At 45.1% G+C, this 21,813-nt stretch overlaps 1 long non-coding RNA gene across 1 annotated transcript in view; it reads left to right on the forward strand.

Moving 5' to 3' along the window:
* Positions 1-200: 200 nt before the first annotated feature.
* The window catches only part of LOC144134937 (uncharacterized), a 49,189-nt gene continuing 27,576 nt past the window's right edge, over positions 201-21,813 (forward strand). Inside the window, exons 1-2 of the long non-coding RNA XR_013315307.1 lie at positions 201-285; positions 5,192-5,296. This is a non-coding gene — a long non-coding RNA (uncharacterized LOC144134937). The remainder of the gene's footprint in view (positions 286-5,191; positions 5,297-21,813) is intronic.

Consider the following 21,813-nt stretch of genomic DNA (forward strand, 5'->3'; position numbering starts at 1 on the left):
TTCAATTGAATAAATAATTAAGTAGCGCTTGACGTCGGGACAAGCCGCTGCAAAGCTTCATCTATTGCTAAGGGGCGACTGCTTTTCATTAGTGTGTTTATGGAAAATGAAACACTTATGGGTATCTTTTTCTATATCGCAGTTTTACAATACAACTGAACCAGTCTGGACATACCGCAGCAGGGCCCATGATAGCACTAATCTTTCCTGCCTTGTGGACGTCACAGTCAACACAACCCTGAGTGACCTATATTTTGAGAGATCCTTCTACTCAAATCAAACAAGGTAGGATTCCCTATTTAGCGATTTTTTGTTTTTCTTGGCTCATTTGCATTTTTCCTAAGATTCTATAGAGTCAAGATGTCACTTACGAGGCTGCTCCAGAAAGGACATACACACAGGAGCAGCAGAACGTTAATCTACGACGCAAGTAAGGCATCAATCAGTCTATTTCTGCGCGTTTGTACTGGAACCTTCATGAATATTTTCTGGCGTGCTCGATGGTGATTATGATTCATTTATGAAAATTGCGCTCAATGACGACTACGTAGGTAGAAGAAAAGGCAAGAAAATGCCAGTCTTACTTGTATTTAGTACCGATTGCTATCACCTTTGTTCCACCTTGGAGGTCAATTGGGTTCAACCTAATTTTTATATTGTATGTGGTGGGAAATTACGAAACCTGGCCGGCAAAATATTGTTCCGATGATGGAAGGCTTTTTCGGCTGTGGTCACCTTAATTAGGCTGCATCCCTGGTCTGCTTAAGCAATTTCATCAACAGGCGGGCTACAGATTTTTTTTTCGCTGAAGAATTGTATTCCTTAGGGAATCGACACGCGGTTCTATTGCACGCGAGGTGGATGCTCTACACCTACAGCATTGATGAACCGTATTATTTAGAGGAATATGGGAGAGGCGTTTGACACAACCATTATTATGATGTTGACTATAATGTTTATTATTGTTTTCTTTTTTCTCTCCTTGCGTTTACTATTGTTTCTACTTTCCTTCCCTCGTATTTTAGATGGATTCCTCTTTAGTTTTACTCAGACTTGTTGCTTTACTCTGATTTTTTGCCTGTTACTTTAGTGTCGTTATATCACTTCCTTTTTTCTTCGCCTCTGCATGTGCTCCAACTCTTAGTCAGTTTATTTCCTAGGTTTCAATTTTTTTTCTTGAGTCCTTGTTTTTGTGCTTCAGGTTTTTTCAGTATGATGATTTATTTTTGATTTTCAGGTTTTTGGCTGTTAATGATTCTTTGTCACGAACATTTCGCCATTGCGTATTGGTTGCATACAATTTTACTATTGGTATTTTTTGCTTTTTCTGCGCTGAACTGTAGGGATGCTTAATTTCAATCGTGTTATGTTTTGTTTATCATGTACGAAGGTTTAACGTTACAAAGCTGCTCAGGCTTTTAGGGATGCCGTGGTGAAGGGCTCCGGAAATTTTAACAATCTGGGGTTCTTTAACGTGCACAATATCGCGCGGTACACGGGCCTTCAGCATTTCGCCTCCATCGTCGGCTATTTTTATAAATGAGATATTTTAGACATGGTTGCCCAGCGGATAATTAAGATGCCTTGAATGTTTTATGATTGCAAGGGACACATGTGCGCTCTGTGTTTCCATGTAGCTTGTCTTTCGGTCTACTTTCATATGATCGGCATGGTATGCCAGCTGTAATTGTGTTGATCAAAGATAGAACTGTTCTAAGTATTCGATGTATGACGTATATACTAACATGTACAGTTCGGATTTAGCATAAAAATTAATGGGTTCTACACTACACTGCAGGAACCACCATTTTGTCTGCATTTAGCACCCAATCTCACTTCGTGTTTGCGAAGGTTACCTGTGTACCACCCATACATTTCATGAGTGCGTAAAATTTGGAGCGAGGAAACATCCTAAGCAGCGCTAATGTTCTGAAGTTCAATTTCTCCCTTTTTATTTAGCAGTATTCTCATGTGTCCTCATGGGCAGAAAAAATGAACGCGTGTCAGAAATGTCAGATTTTAAAGCATGATGATGCTAACGGGAATAGCTCCGTCTAAGAGCCACCGACAGGGACGGAGCGCACCAAGGGACCACAATGCAAGTGCGTTTGCAGGGATGAGAGGATTTAGATAGTATGGACAGTGTAAACATGACTGTTCTAGAATAGAGAGACTATACTCAGGTCTTATGGATACGGAAGCGAACGTTCTATTTCCTACTAAGCGGCCATTGACGGCAGTGCTGAGTGATATTGGTAAGCGCTAATTGGAGATGACTGGCGTTAGTTGCACTGTTGGTAAAGCAGGTTGTGACATAACAGCAAATGGCAACGGGGGTTTGGTGGCTTTCAAGGCCGGCTCACCATCCAGTGCCGTGGACCAAGTTGCAGCGTGTGGCAGCCCTCACAGCTCTATTCCATCCTGCCAGGCAGGGCTTCGCCAGCAGACAGCATGGCAGACAGCCGGACACAAAAGTCTCTGGACGACGTGTTCCTCAAAGACAGTCAATAGATCTGCTGTTAGCGGGCTGTTGGACACCACACTTGGGGAGGTGAAAGTCAAAATTGTTTCTTTTATCTCAAAAGTATGGTATCCTGCCGCCGGATTATAGCATAGCTATTGACTTTGCTTGATAAACACGTGGTATAGATACTTTTGTTCCCTGTATACCCTACGGCACCGCCATTGGTGCAACCCATCCCTGTCTACGATGAACTTCTACACTGACAACGCGGGACTACCTCATCGGCCGCTCCATCAAGCACCAGTTGGCTAGGATTTCATTATATTTCCAATATTGCTGTGGCGTCTCTTTTATTCCTTACATATTTCTTATGTGCGTTTTATTGTGTCTATTGTGCGTCGTAATGCACTTGGGATCCGAAAGGATACATTCACAGTTTTAATGAGTCCGACGCTCCTAACCTGAGATGAGAACATAACGCGACGACACCATACAAAGAAAATAGAAATTCTCAATAGCTGCAGCAATATTCCACGCATCCTAAGAAGTTTCTCTAATGTTTGTCCTCGCGTGAGGGGTGAAAAACGGTAGAAAACTCTCCGCTAGAATTTATATTGGCCATTTTCCGCATTTGGCCGTAGTGTGTTGGTCTTTCTGTCTGTTTTTCAGTTTGTCTGAAGACGGTTTTATGGCAGGCTGCTCACCTGCCCACAGGATGGTAGGCAGCCTGTGCACTATGCCAGGCGACAGCCCATTTAACCGTGAGGGGCTGTTTGGGAAGAGCAAGCTCGCGGTCGCAACCCAACCCAAGCAATTCAAGTCCCTTTGATGGCAACACTTGTCATAGCACCCACCTTGTTGCCATGTTCTTCTCTCACTTTTTCATGAAAAAACACATACACAAACAACAACCGTAATTTAGCAGAGCACCGCAGCATGGGAACACATCATGCTAGCGCACATTTCCGCATTTGGCCTATGTGCCCAAATGTACTGACATTTTTTGTTTGTTTTACAATTTGGTGTCGTCCATATTCCCGCAAATGTTTTGACCCATTTAATCGTTCCGGTGCACTGAGGATAAGCTTTTCTGCTCCAAAGGAATAATTGCAATAAATCGTGCATCTCAGCGCTTACATACGGCCTAACTCCACCTGGTCCGGAAGTCAAAAACACCTGCCCGATGCAACTGGGATTAACAAGGGTGACTGACAGGTCGAAGAGCGAGGCCGAAGTTACCGAGATTTTGAAACCGAAAGTTTCAAGTACAATGGGCTTACCGCTTTCCCTCATGATAGATAAGATGAAACAACTTCTAAATGTTCTTCAACAACGAATATTCGGGGAGCTCGTGGTTGCTTTTACATCTGGAGGTACGGCTGCTGCTCCGGGCGGGTTCTAATAAGTGAACACAATCAGCTCTGAAACTGTCTCCACTCCCAGAGAGTCGCCCAAAGGAATGAATCCTGGTTCCTTGCGGTGGCGGGAAAGCGGTTTATGCTTTCAACTGAATGGAGCGTGTGTTATATTAGTAATGATGCCGGATGCAACAACTATCTATGTGAAAAAATAAATTTTCGCTTTTAGCTGCAGTGTCCTAGGTATCATGAACGCTTCGCAAGGAAGTTGCAAGGAACACAAAAAAATTGCGGATAGTAGAAAAAAACCTCTTGCCGAAAAGGTACGGCCAGTGATAAGTGCCCAGTGATTCGCAGTTACCAACGTAATCATTAACCCATAAAAATAGCGGTTGCGGCGGTTAGACCGACTGCGCGTATAAAGCGCACTAAGTAACCTTGCATCTCTTGCTAAAAAGAAATGCATATTTCAGCTGAAAAGTATTGCATCACCCAGCGAAAGATGTACACTCAACAACAATGCAAGGAGTGAAGGCGGTGCTCCAGATATTTTTAATAGCGGTTTTGGAAACAAGAAACGGCGGCATCCAAAGCGATTGCTCAAGCTGAGGCTAGCCGCACTCACGTTCAGGCATGGACGTAAGCAAACGGAGCGCGCTATTCCGTTCTGAATGGAATCACACTTTCTACATCACACACAAAGAACCATTATTTATCTATGAAAAGTGCACTAGCGTCCACTGCCAGCAGTGGACGCTAGTGCTGGCAGTTTCAATCAGGCAAGATTTGAAAAATGTTTCAAGACCATAACGTGCTCCATTTACTCTTGTCCGCATGTGTACATTTTTATAGCGTCGTCATTAGGATGTGCAACGCCTTGCGCTTTCCCCGTCGCCTCAAGTTTGTAATTTCGCTTTTTGAATGTTCAATCGCAAAATATTAAAGGAGGTACAAAATAATGTTCTGAGCAAAGAAAGTAGGCTTTTGATTTTTGTGTGCGTGCCACATTTAGTATTCTTTGTTTTCCCCGATTATCTCCTTCATTTCGCAACGGCTCCTGTTAATGACACTGTGATACGGTGTTTCTTGATTGTTTGTATCATTAAAATTATAATTTTTCATCCTTATGAAAGCTGCCGCTGAAAAATTCCTGGCAAAAATTTGCGTTCCCTTTCGAAGGTCTGTGTTGAATTTGGATAGTGAACGTCTGCTGTGAAGGTGTGAATTGGACTGATTTCTTTCGCTACAACTCTTAGAGGCGGCTACGTAGTACGCATGCAGGACATGTCGGTAGTGTCTTTTATAATGCAATGCATTACAAAAAAGTGCTAATTTGTGTCTTCGACTTCTCTTTCCCTGCATGCATTAGTGCGTCCGATCCATCTACAAAAAAACCCACTTTTCGATGAGCAGTTACTGTACCAAAGCGAAGATAACAGCTGTGGTGTATTTAAATTCTTCAAACACCCGAACAGTGAGTTCTTATTTAATGCTTAGATTCTTTTTCTTCTTTCTTGGTGTTTCTCCTTAAGGGACGCCACCGGCTTTGGAAATATATTTATTACTTCGCGCCCCTGAGTGTTAACAAGTACTGACAGCCATGCTCAGGAATATCTCAATTATGTGAGATTTTTAGAAGTTGTAGGAAGCATGAAAAGTTGTAAATATAGCAAGAAACGCAAAGTAAATATTAAGTTACATTTAGCTTTTCTTGAAAACTTTTTAACTGCGTAGCTATTCTGGCACTTCTAGTTGAGAGTCCAAGGCCAACAAGAGTTTATCGTCAAAAACTTGCGCCCACAGTGTACATCAGAAATTAGGCTTTTATGGTGTATAGCTGACAGACGTGTGCATTCTTCTAAGTTAGAAATTAAATAAAGGCTTTGACCAAATCTCATTATTTGCAACCTCGAAAATTTTGGCAATGCTCCACGTCTGAACAAAAAAAAAAGCCAACTACTTCAAAAATATTCAATAAGTTCCGTTAAAATGCTGTATTTACAGAGAGTATGTGAATAGTTCCACAGCGCAGAATATCAAGCCCATGTGTCCTGGCTGTGTACCGGGACCAGTCAGTTCCGCATGATGCATCTGGTTTCCGTTCCCTAATATTAAAATCCATGGTCCGAAAAAATGAAACGAGTGATCTAGCTAATGCACTAACGTAATTGGCTTATGTTGTATCATACAATGTTAGGACACCAACCAGAAAAAAATGATGTAGGAGACCTTTCATTGCTTGGCACATATAGTTCATGTGGTTTACGGGTAATGGCCAACTTATACTGTGTAACTAAAAATTTAGATGTTCGGTTCTCGTTTGATTCAAACAATTGTCTTTTATTTTCAAATTATTTGGGAATACCTTCTAAAGAACATGCGTTTCTGGAAACATCGACGTCAAGCATTTTAAGGGAATTTGAATGCCTCTACAGACAAGCCTAAAATATTGCCGTGGGGTGAACGGCAACATGCCATAAGCACTTCTGGTAGATAGGCCTGTTGATAGTTCTATGAGGCAAGCATTGAAGCCTGGCAGTGATAGAATTTACGTGCAGATCTTGATAAACAAGGCACTGCAATACCTGACCAGTTGCACATTCATTAACTGCACCACCACTACAAACAAAGCAAATCACTACCATTTAAAAAGTTTATAACATAGCAGTTGCAAAAAAAAGAAACAATTATCATGTATATATTTCTTTTTTCTTGGCCAGCTACAGACCTGAATCGCAGTTGTCGACGGTTTTATGATGAATAACCCCGAGTCCTCTGGCATGCTCAAGGCGTCGCGAATAATACTTCATCCTGCTCATTACATACTACCCGGCTTTAAAACTTTCTAGAGAGATAATATCGCGTAATAGTTTTCTTGACCCGTTATCGAAATGTCTTGAGTACATTTACGAGCTTGTAAAATGAATAATGCATACTTCGCTTTTCAGTTACTAGGTTTGACCTCCGGGTAAGAAACTGCTCCTTAGCCATGGAACCACACGAAAATTGCACGCTGTTTTTCAACAAAACTGCAGACCTCTACATAAGCCGGCTAGAGAAATTGAAAGAGCGAAAAGTCTACAACCCTGAGTGCCAAGCTATTCTTTGGAAGACAGACGGCTGCCAATAAACTTCACTTCCCTACAGGAAAATGATCTCGGCTACAATATTTGGAAATGTTGACAGCGCTACAATTTCATGGCTCCCAAAGTGTTAATTGAAGAGTGCTTAAATTGTTCGCTTTGCCTTCCGAACTTTTTGACTCCAGCACTTTCTCTGTCATGCATTCCTATTGGCGCTCTTAAAGAAACATGACGTTTAGCACTATCATTTCAGCGCTGTTTGGTTGTTGTGTCTTTATGTTTCCGCCAAAGCATGAGTTCTTTTCTTCAGGTGCCCTTTCAGTGCGGAATTGTACTTCTTTAAAATGAATTGAAAATCCACTATTGTCACCATTGTAAGCGGGCTGTTTCAGGATACTGCGTATTTTGTTAGCAGGGTCAAAGAAGGAATAGAACATGGCAATTTCAATAGGGCTCCTCCTGTGTAAAATAGCGGCCCTTATTTGAATAATTATGGTACCGTGCGCATATTGCGCCTTTTTAGAAAACACAAATAGTTATCTCGGTGCCTTCAAATTATTTTACTAGTAGGCTATGCAAGCGGCATTTCAGGCGTACGCAAAATTTATAGTATGGCGTAAACTTTGGTGGAAAATGCCTGGAAGATGGTGTGCAGGCATTCTCCTCATATGTGTGCGTGTGGTCAAGTCGTCTAGGCTGGTGGGGGCTAAGGTTTAAGGAATATACTACCCGGTCTGGTCAGGTCTTCCTAGGGGATATTGAGTGAACTTGACCAGGTACGCTAGTCAGCAGTCGAGGTGGAGAAAACCCACCGAACTCTGCAGGCCAGAATTAGTATCAACGTCTGCATCCCTATCAAATATTTGCAGAAAAGCAGGAGAGATTGATTACATAACAGGGGCTGAATGACTACCTTAATGATCGGCTAAAACAGCGCCAGACCTACTGCAGTGCTGGCCACACGAAGTCGATGTCGTGAAAAACCTGCCTAGCTCTCCTCACTAAACCTCTCGTATTCGCAAGCATTTTAGTCTCCTCCTCATGTGCATTGTTTCTCGTACCCGAACCCTAGATGTGACATAGAAAATGAGCCCATGATTTTTTTCGCAATCCGTGGTCGCAATCGATGCCACGTGAATGCGTCCTAATGAAAGAAAGTGCTCTCTTAAGGCTCGCCGTATCCAAGGGAGTAAATAAACAGGAGTGCCCTGACCAGTACTACTGCGATTCGAGTGATGAAAATTATAATTAAATAATAAAGCAGGCTTTCGGCTACCGCAAGCGCTCCGTCATATGCATGTGCTGCGATCGTCGAGTGATTATTGAAATTGGTATACGATGACACAAAGCGAATATTTGAACTGTTTCTTCAATTTTCGCCGAACTACAAAGGTGACAATGTCTTTGTTTACTTATGACAAAACTCGTACTATAATAAGTGGTTTAACTGCACCAATTTTTTGTGTGGTATTGGGATGATACATAGTAGAAATGCTGCAGTCACTGTATGATTTTTCAGCAATATTTGTGAGAGAACATAGAGTGGACATTGGCGATGTTTTGCTTGCTCTCATCAAATTTTTTCTACACGAAGTGCGATAAATGTGAAATAACCTTAGAGCTCCTTTTCTAATAGCACTTTGCACCAGTAGCTTTTCACTGAAGAAATATTTCCCACTTTATTTACAACTAAGAATTCTTCGAGAAACAAGACATAAGAAATCTATATTTAATGGTCTCAGAACCGCACTAGTTCATTGTTCCTTTGCAGGACGCAGCAATTCAAAATTAGCGGAAGTGTAGCCCAACGGAGCTTTTGCTTTCTTTTTGTTTGTGCCTTATCCTTTTCACTGTTTGAAGTATGAATCCTAATACAACAAGAGCCTATCTTTATCGCTCGGCCTCCACGATGTGTTTTCACCGGCAACAGCATCGAGATTCCGCTCTTCGGCGGCTGCTGATGACTCAAGTGCTTGCTCAGAACTAACATCCCTTTGTGGTTTTCACCATGCTCTTCGGCCTGATCGAGCCATAAGCAATGTTGAATTTTTAATCACCTTGATTATACACTGTGACCTAAGGCTATGTCCAGAATAGGAAGATACGCCCCTGTTTCCAATACTGCCCCATTGCACGAGACCATAAGTTGTGAAGCAATGACTCGAACCTGTCATGCTTTCTCCGAGCGCAAGCTGCCAACGTTTCTACCTAACCATGAAGGGCACAAAATAAAAGATGCTATTGTTTGTGAGGATGTCACCTTCAACAAATGGTATTCGTCTACCGCATTCTTCCCTCGAGGGCACCGTGCGATGTGCCAGTGCATTGCTCACTTTGGTTTGAAAGGAGGGCACAGTTTTCTAAGAAGCAAGCTCGGTGGATACCCAAGGAAGCGCTTGGAAGTCCGATGTTGAGGCGTAATCGCATCTCCTTCTTGCTAAGCAAAAAAAAAAAAAAAAATCCGCGCACACATAAACAAAAGCCGCCAGTTTTGGAGCCCCTTATAAGCGCTCTGGTACCTCAACTTAGGTAAGTAATGCCGTTTTGTGCTTGCCGAATGGCACGGAAGCTTTCTTTGCATTTATAGCGTCTTCAGGATGAAAAGATAAACATTCGAACGGGCAAAGCTATTGCAAAAGGTATGCAACGACAATAACGAACAAACGCAATGGGGCAGAAATATTTTGTTTTTTACATGGGCGGGTTTCCGCCAACTTCAGTTTGTTTTCCTATAGAGTGACGCTTCGCTCTTTCTAAAATTTTATAGTTACCTTTTCGCTCGCAGCACGTTTCAAGCGTTACTCTTGCGAACGAATATATGGGCCTCCGAAGCGCTTCAAAGCGTATTTAACAACATGGGCTCGCAAGCAACAGATGCCTATTCAAAGCCCCGTGGGTAGGTTTTGAAATTGGTTGAAGCAGGTGTGGCCGCGCTTGATGCGAAGGGCGTCCTTCTTTTGCGCATGATTAAATGCCAGTTTCTCGCTTTCTAGGGTGGAACAAAAATAAAACTTTCTAGGTGCATTTCGCATAAGGCTAGGGATAAAAAAATACAGGTCAGAAGATCTGCCTTTTCGCGACAATTGCCTTCTTTTCATTATATCTCTCCATAAGACTATGCTCGAACATCGCCTCAGCTTGGTGATGCACGCAACAATCCACTTTGCAATCCTCGTTGTTTTCATTCAGGCACAGCGTGAGGAACTGAGTTGCAGATTTTGCACCGTTGACCGGTTTTGCGGTTATAGTCCTCTGGAGAGCCATCAATGACTAAAGAATGATTAATGTCAGGAACTAATTTGTGAACTGGACATGAATTCTTTCCCATCCTCATGACAAAGTGATATGTACTAAAGTAAGGACGTGAGAAAGTGTGGTGCATTATAAAAGAATAATTGTGGAAACTTATCAAGCCAATAAAACTAAATGAAGCACAAACACAGCTTTTCAAAGGAACGGCTATGTAATTTACGCAAGCTATTGCATACCTCAAGAGAGGGTGTGTTCTTCTTTTCTTCTTTCGCAAGCCGGAGAATTGAAAAATAGAAAATTGGTTTTTGGGAAAAGGAAATGGCGCAGCATTGTTCTCACATATCAGCGGACACCTGAACCGTGCAGTAAGGAAAGGGATAAAAGAGGGAGTGAAAGAAGAAAGGAAGAAGAGGTGCCGTAGTGGAGGGCTCCGGAATAATTTCGACCACTTGGGGATCTGTAAGTGCACTGGCATCGGACAGCACACGGGCGCCTGAGCGTTTCGCCTCCTTCGAAACGCTGCCGCCGTGGTCGGGTTTGTACCCGGGTACCAGCACGAGATATTCAGATCTTGTTTTATAACTTGTTTATATGACAATGAAGTGACACAAGACCAATAGCTTGAAAGAAGAGTTGATTAAAGCATGGACGCATCAGGACATATGCCATATATCATCACTGTGAAAACTGGGAATCTCTTGGTGCAATATTTGCTTGGTGATAACAAAAGTGTTGAAATTTAAAAATTTTTCTCAGTGGATAGCAGACACGACCTGTAGGAAGGAAGGCAAACTCTTAAAGGTAAGGCACATGATTTAAGCCGCTTTTAAACACCGCTGCCATATTACTCTGTTTTGGAGAAGTGCGAACCATGCGAACCGACTGGAAGCCTCCAGGCGCCGGCGCGCCTTCAAGGTCCGCCAAAACAAGAGCCGCTGAGAGGCGAATGGGAAGTCTCGCCGCGTTCCTGGTGCTGTCGGCGCCCTGCCATCCTCCAGACTGTTGGAGGTGGGGATGGGGGCGCGGCTCGACGAAACCACGGTCAAGACAACGCGCGCTCCCACCACCAGGACAGGACTGTCAATGAATTGAAGGAGTTGGGTGATGGGAGAAATAATACTGGGTTTCTTACTATTTTTACAAGCGTAAAGATCAAAAGCGGGATTTTATCGACTGCACTTGCTGTCGATAAAATCCGATTTTATAGCGTTCTTGTTCCCTAAATTCCCCAGGTTGAGAACGCCCTAGCCGGGGTGGAAGTGGTCTCAAAATTTCACTTGTTTGCACGAACTAACAGCACCGCACATATAAACGCGCCCCCTTTACATGTTGAGCCCGAGAGGTAACGTCGACAGCGGTCGGTGGTGTCATCTGTCCAGCCGAAGGCTCCCACGGGCTGCTGACACATGTTCTTCATCAGAAGACAACCGACGCGCAAAAACAGGAACGAAAGGTCAGGAAAAGAAGTGGAAATTGGTCTTTGGGCTTAGAAACGCTTGAGATGGTTGGGTCCGATGACCGCCAGCCCACCGCGGTTGCTCGGCACGCCTGATAGCCACCGGAAATGAGGCCGTTTTGTTCTCCAACATAGTCGCAAGAATTAGGGAAGATAACGTCCGCTTGGTCATCGCAGAGGTGCCGGAGACTTCAGAAAGGGGTCTTTTGTGTTGAAACTTCAGCCATCCGCTCTTTCGGATCCCATGCTCCGACCGGGCAAAACTCGGTAATTGGAACCAGCTAATACCTGGGTCCTCTCCGTGCGGTCCTTGACGGCAGGCCTGAAAGCGATCATCACCGCGTTGCTCGGAGCCACCCAGTAGAAATGAATGTGTTGCCTGCCAACAGGCGAGACTTGCGGTCGCCGTAGATAATAACTAGACTTGTTGTCGCCGTTCTTACCAGCTCCTCCGCGGACCGGAAAATATCGACTGGCCAGCGTTCCCGACCGCTCGGAGGAAGATTCGGCTTGCGTCAACGTTGATTTCGTGGATTGCAATATGAAGTCCCAATGCAAAACAGAAAGCACAAAACGACCAGCAAAGGAAAGCATACATGGAAAGTTCCAAACAACAAAACACCACTCTAGGCGCAAGCGCTCAAAATTCAATCAAGAACCACCAGGTTTCCCTCTAGTGCCGAATAAATTCTTGCTTCACAATATTGACCCCTCAATTTTGCCCGAGTTTAGTGTCAAAGTAAGCGCCCACGTCACATCTCAGGTCGCCAAAAACCGACTGCCATGTCGTACTATAAGCGGTGGTTTGTCAAAGCCTACAAATTTTTTAATATAAACTATATTCACTATCAATCGATGCTTCGTTTCCCCTATAACACCCGAATATCGAAAGTCTGCTTAAAATTTCGCCCATGCTCAGATTAGAATACAGACTCGAAGGAGCTTAGTAGCTTGAAACTAATAATCTAGTGCTCGAGCTGAACTCACAAAGATGCGAATGCGGATGAGAATCCATACTCATTCTCGTCCTGTCGCAAGGCTTCCCTTAAACTCTTTGTGTCAATTCTCCACCTCATCCCCCTCTTCTGTACACAAAACTGCTACAGCGGTTCTCCAGATAATTATGCAGCCTCATTTCATTCGATTAATCTCCGAATTAGAAAAACGGATAACTAAACGCGCGCCGCTAAACACGAGTACGCAAGTGGGCACAAATACCCGTACTTTTTTTGCCTCCGCATAACATTAGCTACACAGTCGCGAATGAGAGAAACATTTGGTACTTAAACTAAGGAACCCCAACCATAATTGTCCTCCGATATGTGCTGAAGCAAAACTTTCCCGTGTTCCACGCTGAACGTGTATGTGCTGAAGAAACAAAAATAAACGTGTGGCAAAATTCAAAGGCAAAAAGAATCTTGCTTGCTTTGAACGGTCCCTCATAAGCAAGCAGCACATCGTCTACTCGAGAGTCTCGATTCTAATTCGTCTCTTCTAATTCAGTGCCACATTTATATCTATTAATTTTATACGATAACAACAATACCTGATCAACTACAAGTCTTTAACCAAAAAAACAAAATAGCGTTTTCCTCCGTGGTTTCATACAGACAAAAAAGAGTAACAAAAAAAACAGCTTCGGATGGCTAATCGTACACGCGATGAAACCAGACCCACCACCCCGGCGTTGAAAGGATGTCTTTCAGACGCGCCCTCCCGTGTCGTGCTCTCAATGATTGTCCTATGGTCAAGGCTGGACAAAAAACTACTGAAAAAAAACAATTCCTGGCCACTACTGTAGTCTCAAAAGCCACTCGACGCGCTCAGAAGGCCTTGGTAGCCCATGCAGTGTCCATAACTGGTTGCGGGTGAACAGCGACCAGCGCGAGAAGCTACTTATTTGTACTCGCTCCAGGAAAGCTCGGCTACCCTTACGCCCAGCGAGTTTCCAATGCAGCGCCTGAAGTGATGTACCCAACATTCTTCTTAAGTGCGCACGCCAGACAAGCCTGTATATATGGTCTTTGTGGCATGATCGCTGCCCTCGCATGCGCGGAGTGTGGCGCAAGCCATCGCCTTCTGATCTCTCGGGCCGCTTTAGTTATTCTCTTACCGCCTTTTTGTCAGGAGAGCGACGTCTGGGTCTTCCTGTTGGCCAATGCCCGTCAAAGAACCTTTCTATTCTTCCGCTTGGAAGATGCGGTCTTCCCTTTCTGTTACTACGGTCATGTTTTGAACCGTCCGGTCATGTAGCCTGACCAGTAACCGTAGCTGCAAGATTATAAGGTCCAATGCGGGAAGTTTTTCTTTCTCTTCTGCCGCAATCCTATCTGTGCTAGCATTAGCACCTATTCGTACACCGGAATTTAGGGCTTGACATTTCATCCGTTTGGTCCTGGTCCTTCCCCTTTTCGTTTTTCCACCTAGACTGTGTGCATCTCCTGATCACAACTAGCTTCCTCTAGCTTTTCAGTTGCACCTCTCAAGCCTGCCTTCAAGTCAAAATTGGCCTCTTGGCCTTCGTAGCGCAGTGTAAGCTCCACATAGCTGACAGACAGACCTTCTGCTGCCCATGAGATGTGCAGTTCTCTCCCCTGAAGGCAGTCCTCCGCCGCCTGCCCATCACCATGAGTGCTTTCCTCAGAAACGCACTGCTCTTATAGAATCGGGCTCTCGTCCTCTTCCTCAGTGCTGCTTTCAATACTGCATTTTAACCAAACTGAAGCTCCACACTTTTCATACGAAAGCTTCGCTGAGGTAGCCACAACTCTTGCTTGTTCTGTGCCGCTGTAGTGACACCTCACCTCGCAGTTGCAACGATTCACCTCTACCTTTGGCGAAATTATTCCTTTTCCGCCGGTGACGTTCTGTCTCGTATTTTGTGCTTACGTTTCCTCATTGATGGATGTCTAAAAGTCGCCGGGATTCAAGTACGAAAACCGACGGTTCGTCGCCTTTACAGGCCCTTTTCAGGCGTTGTCGCGCTTAACCACTCGGCGACGGTTTCTGTTGGCGCTGCCGAGCCTGTCTTCGAAGCTTTCTTTTTTTCTAAGCCGTCGGTGATAGCTGGACTCCGTTACTCGGCCCTTAATCACAGGTTTGCGACTATCGAACTGGGCGATGGTCTCCTTAGCTACTTTGAACACTCTCTTTTGGCTCGGCATTGTACGACGCCATTCGTGCCCTTTCGACCCGTTTTCAGAATGAGCTTTCGCGGAGTTACACCTAGCCAACTCTGTGACGGTCGCTGTAGCCACTTTTTTTTGGCAGCTCCTTGTTGTGTACCATACACTACGGTTGTGCGCCATTTCTCAGTCCTGTTTACGGCATCACGTCTGTACAACTCGGCGATAGCCTGTAACGTTGACTGCTCTGGCTGAACGTAGTTAGCTTCGCTGTTTGTTACTTCGTTTCTATTAAGCCCATTGAGCCTTGTAATCCGCCTTTTCTCAGCCTCGAGATTAAGCTCTTCTAGCTCCGCTGCTAGTTTCTCTATAACCGCCCGAGCTCTTGTACGCTCTATAGCTCTGCCTCTTGTTCTACTTCCGTTTCCCTAGCTCTTCTACGCTCCTCTTCTTTTTCCCACCTTTGCGTATTATCCCAAACAATTTAAAAATCAACCTCGTCCTCAATTTCAAAATTTTCGATTGCATAATTAATATCCGAATATTTCGCCTTTTTCTACACATCCACTCCTAACTCATCGCGCAAGAACAACAGTTCTGACCTCGACAACCTCGTCAGGTCCACGGTCGTTGCTTGTATATATTGGCTTTGCTCGCTCATGGTGGTTCTGTGCAACTACCCTTGTGCTACATACATCAAAGCACCCGATCGACCAGCAGTTCAAATCCCTAACCGAAACTTTGAAGCCTGGAAGATTAAATGCAAAAAACCAAACACTCACCTGCAAGTGCAGCACAATGCCACACGGATCATCACACCGCACCCAACCAGTTGTTAAAGGTGTTCGCCAGCCCGCCGCGGTGCTCGGCACGCCGAAGAGCCACCGGAAACGAGGCTCTTTTGTTCTCCAACATAGTCGCAGGAATTGGGGAAGATAACGTTCGCTTGCTCGCCGCAAAGGCGTCGGAGACTTCAGAAAGAGGTCTTTTGTGCTGAAACTTCAGCCATCCGTTCTTTCGGATCCAACGCTCCAACCTGACAAAACTCGGTAATTGGAACCAGCGAATACTTGGGTCCACTCCATGCGGACCTTGACGGCAGGCCTGATAGAGATCACCTTAGAGTTGCTCAGAGCCTCCCAGTAGAAACAAATGTGCTAGCTGCCAACAGGCGAGCCTAGTTATCGCCGTTGATAATAACTAGGTTGGCGTGGGATTTCAGGTTTGATAGAAAACAGGAAATCGATATTCTCGCAGTGTAGTTTACTTTGTGTTCTTAAGACTACGGAAATTCTTGTGAGAATCACAAGGCCCATCAGAAGGACCACTGATCACAAGCCAATGCGAAAGAGCGTTGAGCGGTAGCCTTCTGCTAGGAACAGACGCGCATCTCGCTGGGAATATGAAAGCATGGATCATAAAGTGACAGCTAATGAAGAATTCTGCTGTCGGCTTGCGTCCGAGGCTCGTATTAATGCTGCAATGTGCGCATATTTCTTTAGAAATTGTGCGCTGCAGTGAACAATATTTCAATGAAATGCGTACCACACTGCGAAAAAAAGCTGAAAGCCCCATAGGTTTAACCGGTAGCGTGATTGTTTTTCTAGGTGGAAAGCATGTGCCAATTAAACTCGACCTTCAAGGACACTGCGATTTTAATTAGTTGCTTCGCGATGCTCCAGAGTCTTCGATATCGATAGGAAAACCTTCGTCAGCAGAGGAACAAGAGATTCTGGACAGAAATAAAACTGGAGATTTTAGACATTTTGTGGTGACTAGATATATGTGATAAATAAGGTGAGTGCTCGGAACAACATCGTTTCAAGTCAAAGCAGGCTAAGATGACTCTCTTACAATCATAGCAAAAGTGCCTCAAGCGCATTCTACCGGCCAAGGCGGCGCATAGATGTCATAGCAAAAGTGCCTCAAGCGCATTCTACCGGCCAAGGCGGCGCATAGATGTTCTAAAACCAAATGGAAGAATTCGTTAAGGGACATACCGGATAGGGGAAGGTGGCGCAGGGGCACTACGGTGATATTGTAGTGGTCTATGTCACTTCTAAGTGATTTAATTATGTGCAAGAAAAGTTACAGTAATCTGCCTTCTGATTGCTGCCATAATTATATAACTCACACTCCTTGGCTCTGCACCAGGCTTTAAATACACTTCTTTTAGCTTGTTTGGCTACAGAGAAAGGATGAAACGCAGTACACGGGGCGAAGCTAAATGTAGTGGACTGAAAACCAGAGAAACATGGAATTAAAATGTTTTTCAAAGAAAAGAGCACGCCATGTATTTTATGCCTCTTTTTCTTTACAGCCTTAGAACGCGCTTCTGTCAAGGCTTCGCCAGGAGTAGGAAAACCCCGGTACATTCGGTTTCAGCTACTTCAGCACACATGATGGCTGAGCCCTGATGTTTTTAGAATATTAATAAATTGCGGGCTTGCGCAGAGCATGCCGATCACGCCTCGTGTTCAACTGCAACACATTCTGGCCTTGTGCATGGCACATCGTCGTCTTCATACGCTAATATTACTATCGCACCAATATCGTCGCAAGCCAGAGGTTGGAGCCAAAATTTCGGAAAGAAAACCAACTTTATACAAGAAAAAGACGGTACACAAGAGCTTCCAGACACTCCTACGAAGAACAAAATTATTTCTATACAATGCAACACACGCAAGGTAACACGATGATATTGGACCTAAAATGCACTAAAAGAAGTGAGGGCAACAAAACAGAACACAATTTTGTAACCATGCACTGCAACAGTCCGATGACCGGAAGACCACGGGGGGGGGGGGGGGGGGGGTGCTGCTGGCGCACACTGCCTCGCTGTTCCGTGGCTGGGCGAGTGTGTTGACCCAGGAGTCGTGCGAGCGTTTAAACTGTGGCACGGACTGACTGACACCGCTGAAATTTTTTATATATCGGAGCGCGCGGCGTCTGTACGTTTTTTCGCGCTAAGGCAAGCGAGCACATGCAGTATTAACCGTACAACTGCACTCTCATTGTCGCGCGGGCCACGCGACGTCAAAGGTCAGGCATTGAGACTGGCTTTCAGAGAATTCGAGTCCCTTCTTCCAGCCCGGCAACGCTCCTAAGAGCGAAGTTTAGAGGTGGTTCCTCAGCACACTGGAGGTTAAGCGCTCGCAATCGGAAGCGAATCAAATTGAGTTAGTCATGGCGTGAGCTGTGGAGATTCCTTCCGTGCCGCGCTGGATTTCCGAATGCGTGGTGAATTTTGCGACAGCAAGTTGGCAGATAGCACCTTGGCAGATGCGAACTTTGAACACGGTAGTGCAAGTTGCAACCTGCCACGGCTGGCATGTGGCAAAGAGGAGAGAGGGAAATCCTCGTTATTTCTTCTCAGCTAGAGTATATATATTTATTCACATACCCTAAAGGCCTCAGGGAGGTATTACAGAGAAAGAGGCGAAGAATGCAAGAGATGAATAAAAACAATAAAGAACAGAAATAATGAAAACAAGCAATGCGGCAGATATCAAGAAGAGGCCATACCAAAAACAGACCAGTTTTTAAGCAAATTCTTCGTGCCTGTTAACTGATGCAATGCATTATGGAAGTGTGTTCCAGTGACGAATAGCTATAAAGAGCAGTAGCTATAAAGAGTAGGTAGAGAACACAAGGTGGCTTGCATAGGAAGAACGCTGTCAGTTTCCAAGGTTTCTGCACAGAAAGCCAGCTGCGACCTGCCACCTACCTGGCTTGGCAAGTGGCACAGCGGAGAGATAAAAATCCCCTTTGGGCATGCCCAAGGCTGGCCAAATAACAGATATTGCAGTTCGTCCGCATGGCGGCACTACTATATTGAGTAGTGTGGCATTGTGCTGTATGTATATTCCTGCCCTGCAGCTAGCAACAAGGCTCTTATGTTAATGCACCATCACAGAGCAGAGGACCCCATTGCGAAGTGTTCTCGACCCGCGAAGTTGTAAGGTTCAGTGGCGCTAAAAGAAAATTGTCCCGGAAGGAGCTCAACTGAATTGGCATAACGTTTAATTAGAATGTGATTACAAATGAACAAGCATAGTTCGCAACCTTCTCAGGTTACGTCGGCAGTCTGAACGAAACCTGCTTATATCTGAAAACATATTGACTGTTTCAACAAACCATTTTGTGCGCAGGCAACACTACAATCGGGCACCCAAACTATTTGCAGCTTGAAGTTAGTAAAAAAGTGGACATATCATTGCCATTCACGTGCGGTGCTTGCTGCACAAAATAGAGCTGAATTTTGCTCGCAGATTTCTTCCCCAGCTTTCCTTCCCAGTCGGGGGAAAATGTTCCATGGGCGGAATTAAGACGTGTATTTACTGCTTCTCTCTCGAACGCAAAACCGTTTTGCTTGAAAGTGGTTTAAGCTACCATACGAAAGTTGCGCGCTATTAATGTGGTGCTGTCGATTTAGTGAGAAAGCACTATTTCTATGGGTAAACGCCGAGCACGATATTGCGATATCTGTGGGTACGTGTCAGGTGAAATCAACAAATAAAAATGACCTGGGCTCCACGTGGCTTGAAACAAAGCGAAAGCTGTGTTAAGCTTGGCCTCCACTGTCTCAAAAAAAAAAAAACGTTAAGGTGAAAGGCCAAGGTCAAATGTTTAAGTCATGTACCCAATGGTCATAGTCATATGATCAGGTGTTCATAGTACCATCGCTGGGGCCTATTAGTAACGGCGACAGCAAGCCTCGTTATTAGCAACGGCGACAGCAAGTCTTCTCTTGGCAACCAAGACATGCATACAGGGTGGCTCCGAGCAACTCGATGATGATCGCTCCCAGGCCGGCCTTCAAGGACCACACGGAGAGGACCCAGGTGTCAGCTAGTTCCAATTACCGAGCTTTGCCGGGCCGTTTTGCGGGACCCAAAAGAACGAAGGGCTGAAGTTTGAGCACAACCCCTTTGTGAAGTCTCCGACGCCGCCGTGGCGATTAAGGGGACGTAATCTTCCCCAATCGCCGTGACTATGTCGGGGAACAAAAGGGCCTCGTTTCCGGTGGGGCTTTTGGGCATGCCAAGCACCGCGGCGGGCTGGCGATCATCATCCCCAACCATCGCAAGCAAGTCTAAGGAGAAAAAGACTACTTTCGTCCTCTCTTTTGAAACTTGCAGTTCGGCCTTGCACGTCGGTGGTCACTTGATGAAGAACAGGTGGGGCACCACGTGGGAACCTTCGGCTGGTCAGATGACATCACCTACAGCCGTCGACGCGACCTCGACTGCATCCTCCTCTCTCTTGGGCTCAGCATGTGACGGCGGCGGGTCCATATGTGTGGGGGTGTGAGTTTATGCGCGCGAATGACAGCTTCAGGCCACTCCGACCCCGGTGAGGGCGTCCACAACAGGCAAATTTAAGGAAGAGCGCTAAAAAACTCCACGCTGAGCGCACTTGAATGACCTCTTTTGATCTTTACGCTGCAAAAATGTAAATAAACACAGTTTTCTTCCTCCACTAACAAACCGCTTCAATCAGCGGCACTCCAGTATTGAAAGGAGTGGGTGTCGTCTTGACCATGGTTTCGTCGAGCCGCGACCCCGATCGTCGCATCCAAAAGTCCATACCACCACGCAGTTAAGTTCGTTTTCACTTGTGAGACTTTGGAGGTCATTGTCTCAACCACATAGAAATCGGGAGTTGTACCTCTAGGAGTAGAGATCTCGCTTTAATAAATGAAATAAACACCGGCGCCTAGGATTCCAATCCACAGCGGCGCGAACAGATAAGCATCACAGGCCAGTTCGGGAGAGCACAAGGCTATTGTCGCTGCCGGACACGCATTGTATTGAACCGCAACACACTCTCCATCTGTGCACCGCACATCGCCTTCCTCATCACCTTATACCTCATCACCCTATACAACTAATATTCGTGCTTTGAGCTGTGTGGCGGTAGTGAGAGACAGATGTGCGCTGCATGCGTTGGCGTGGATAATATTGTGGCAGAAACAACGGACTAGAGCGATACGCGTTGGCGCTGACAACATTGCTGCAGAAACGCGGCTCTTGAGCATAGGCTGCCGGCGTACATTGGGTGATTTAGTATTGACGATGGAAAAGTTGAATACGCGCATAAGTGGCTCCATAGGCCATGGGAACACTCAATCACACCTTCAAGTACGTGGCGGGGCTGTCAGAGGGCAATAAACCGTGCTTTCGCGCAATATTTCGTGCTTGGCAATGCTAAACTGCCAGGCATTTTTGTTAGCAGTATCTTGTGCGCCAAGGTATTCGCTTCGTTTTCGGTTGATTACGGTGGAGGCCTTAACCTTTGCGGATCAAACTCGTAACGTTCAGCCTGCTGCAGCAAAAAAAAGAAGACGATGTCAAGGGCTTCATCGCAGTTTGCTAAGCTTAAGTGGCCTTCAAATCTCCAGGTGCATCTTGCGTAAAATTGTCCAGGATGCTCGCGCTCCCCAAAAAATGAACACCGGTTCCTCACTTTTGATTGCTTCTCGTTGTCTGTATTTTCTTTTTTTGTTTATAATGCCTCAAACTATACTGTGTAGTGATTGCGACCGTAGTATTGAAGCCGCAGGATATCGTTTGATGTACGCGTAATTGCGAAGGGCGTTCATCAACGAAAGTCAGCAACGGGAGTCAGGAAGCTTTGAGTTTTCGCTGCTAGGGCAGATGCTTGGGCACATGAAGCCACATTTCAGGAGTGACAGGGCAAGTTCCCGTGGTTCCGTGGCAAACTGAGAAAAAAAAATGTTTGTCGTTACGTGAGAGGTTATCGTAACCATAGACCCTCTTTGTTGATTTTACACTGCTATGCACAAATGTTTTTGATGCCCACCTGAGGAGATATTTTCGACACTAAATACAAGGGCACTTTTCCATGTCCATTGAAGACTGTGAATGACTTCAGACAGTTTCTATCCTTATAAATTTTACACGTGTGCTATTAGAACATATTCCTTTGCTCACTTTATAATTTCTTCTTTTAGCTTGAATGCAGCAGTGGACATGAGTTTCGAGGGGCGTTATAGGATGAGAAAGTCAGCAACACAGTGCCTATCCATTTGAAAAACATGTTATTAATGACT

Source organism: Amblyomma americanum, chromosome 5, assembly GCF_052857255.1.
Source record: "Amblyomma americanum isolate KBUSLIRL-KWMA chromosome 5, ASM5285725v1, whole genome shotgun sequence".
Taxonomy (NCBI): domain Eukaryota; kingdom Metazoa; phylum Arthropoda; class Arachnida; order Ixodida; family Ixodidae; genus Amblyomma; species Amblyomma americanum.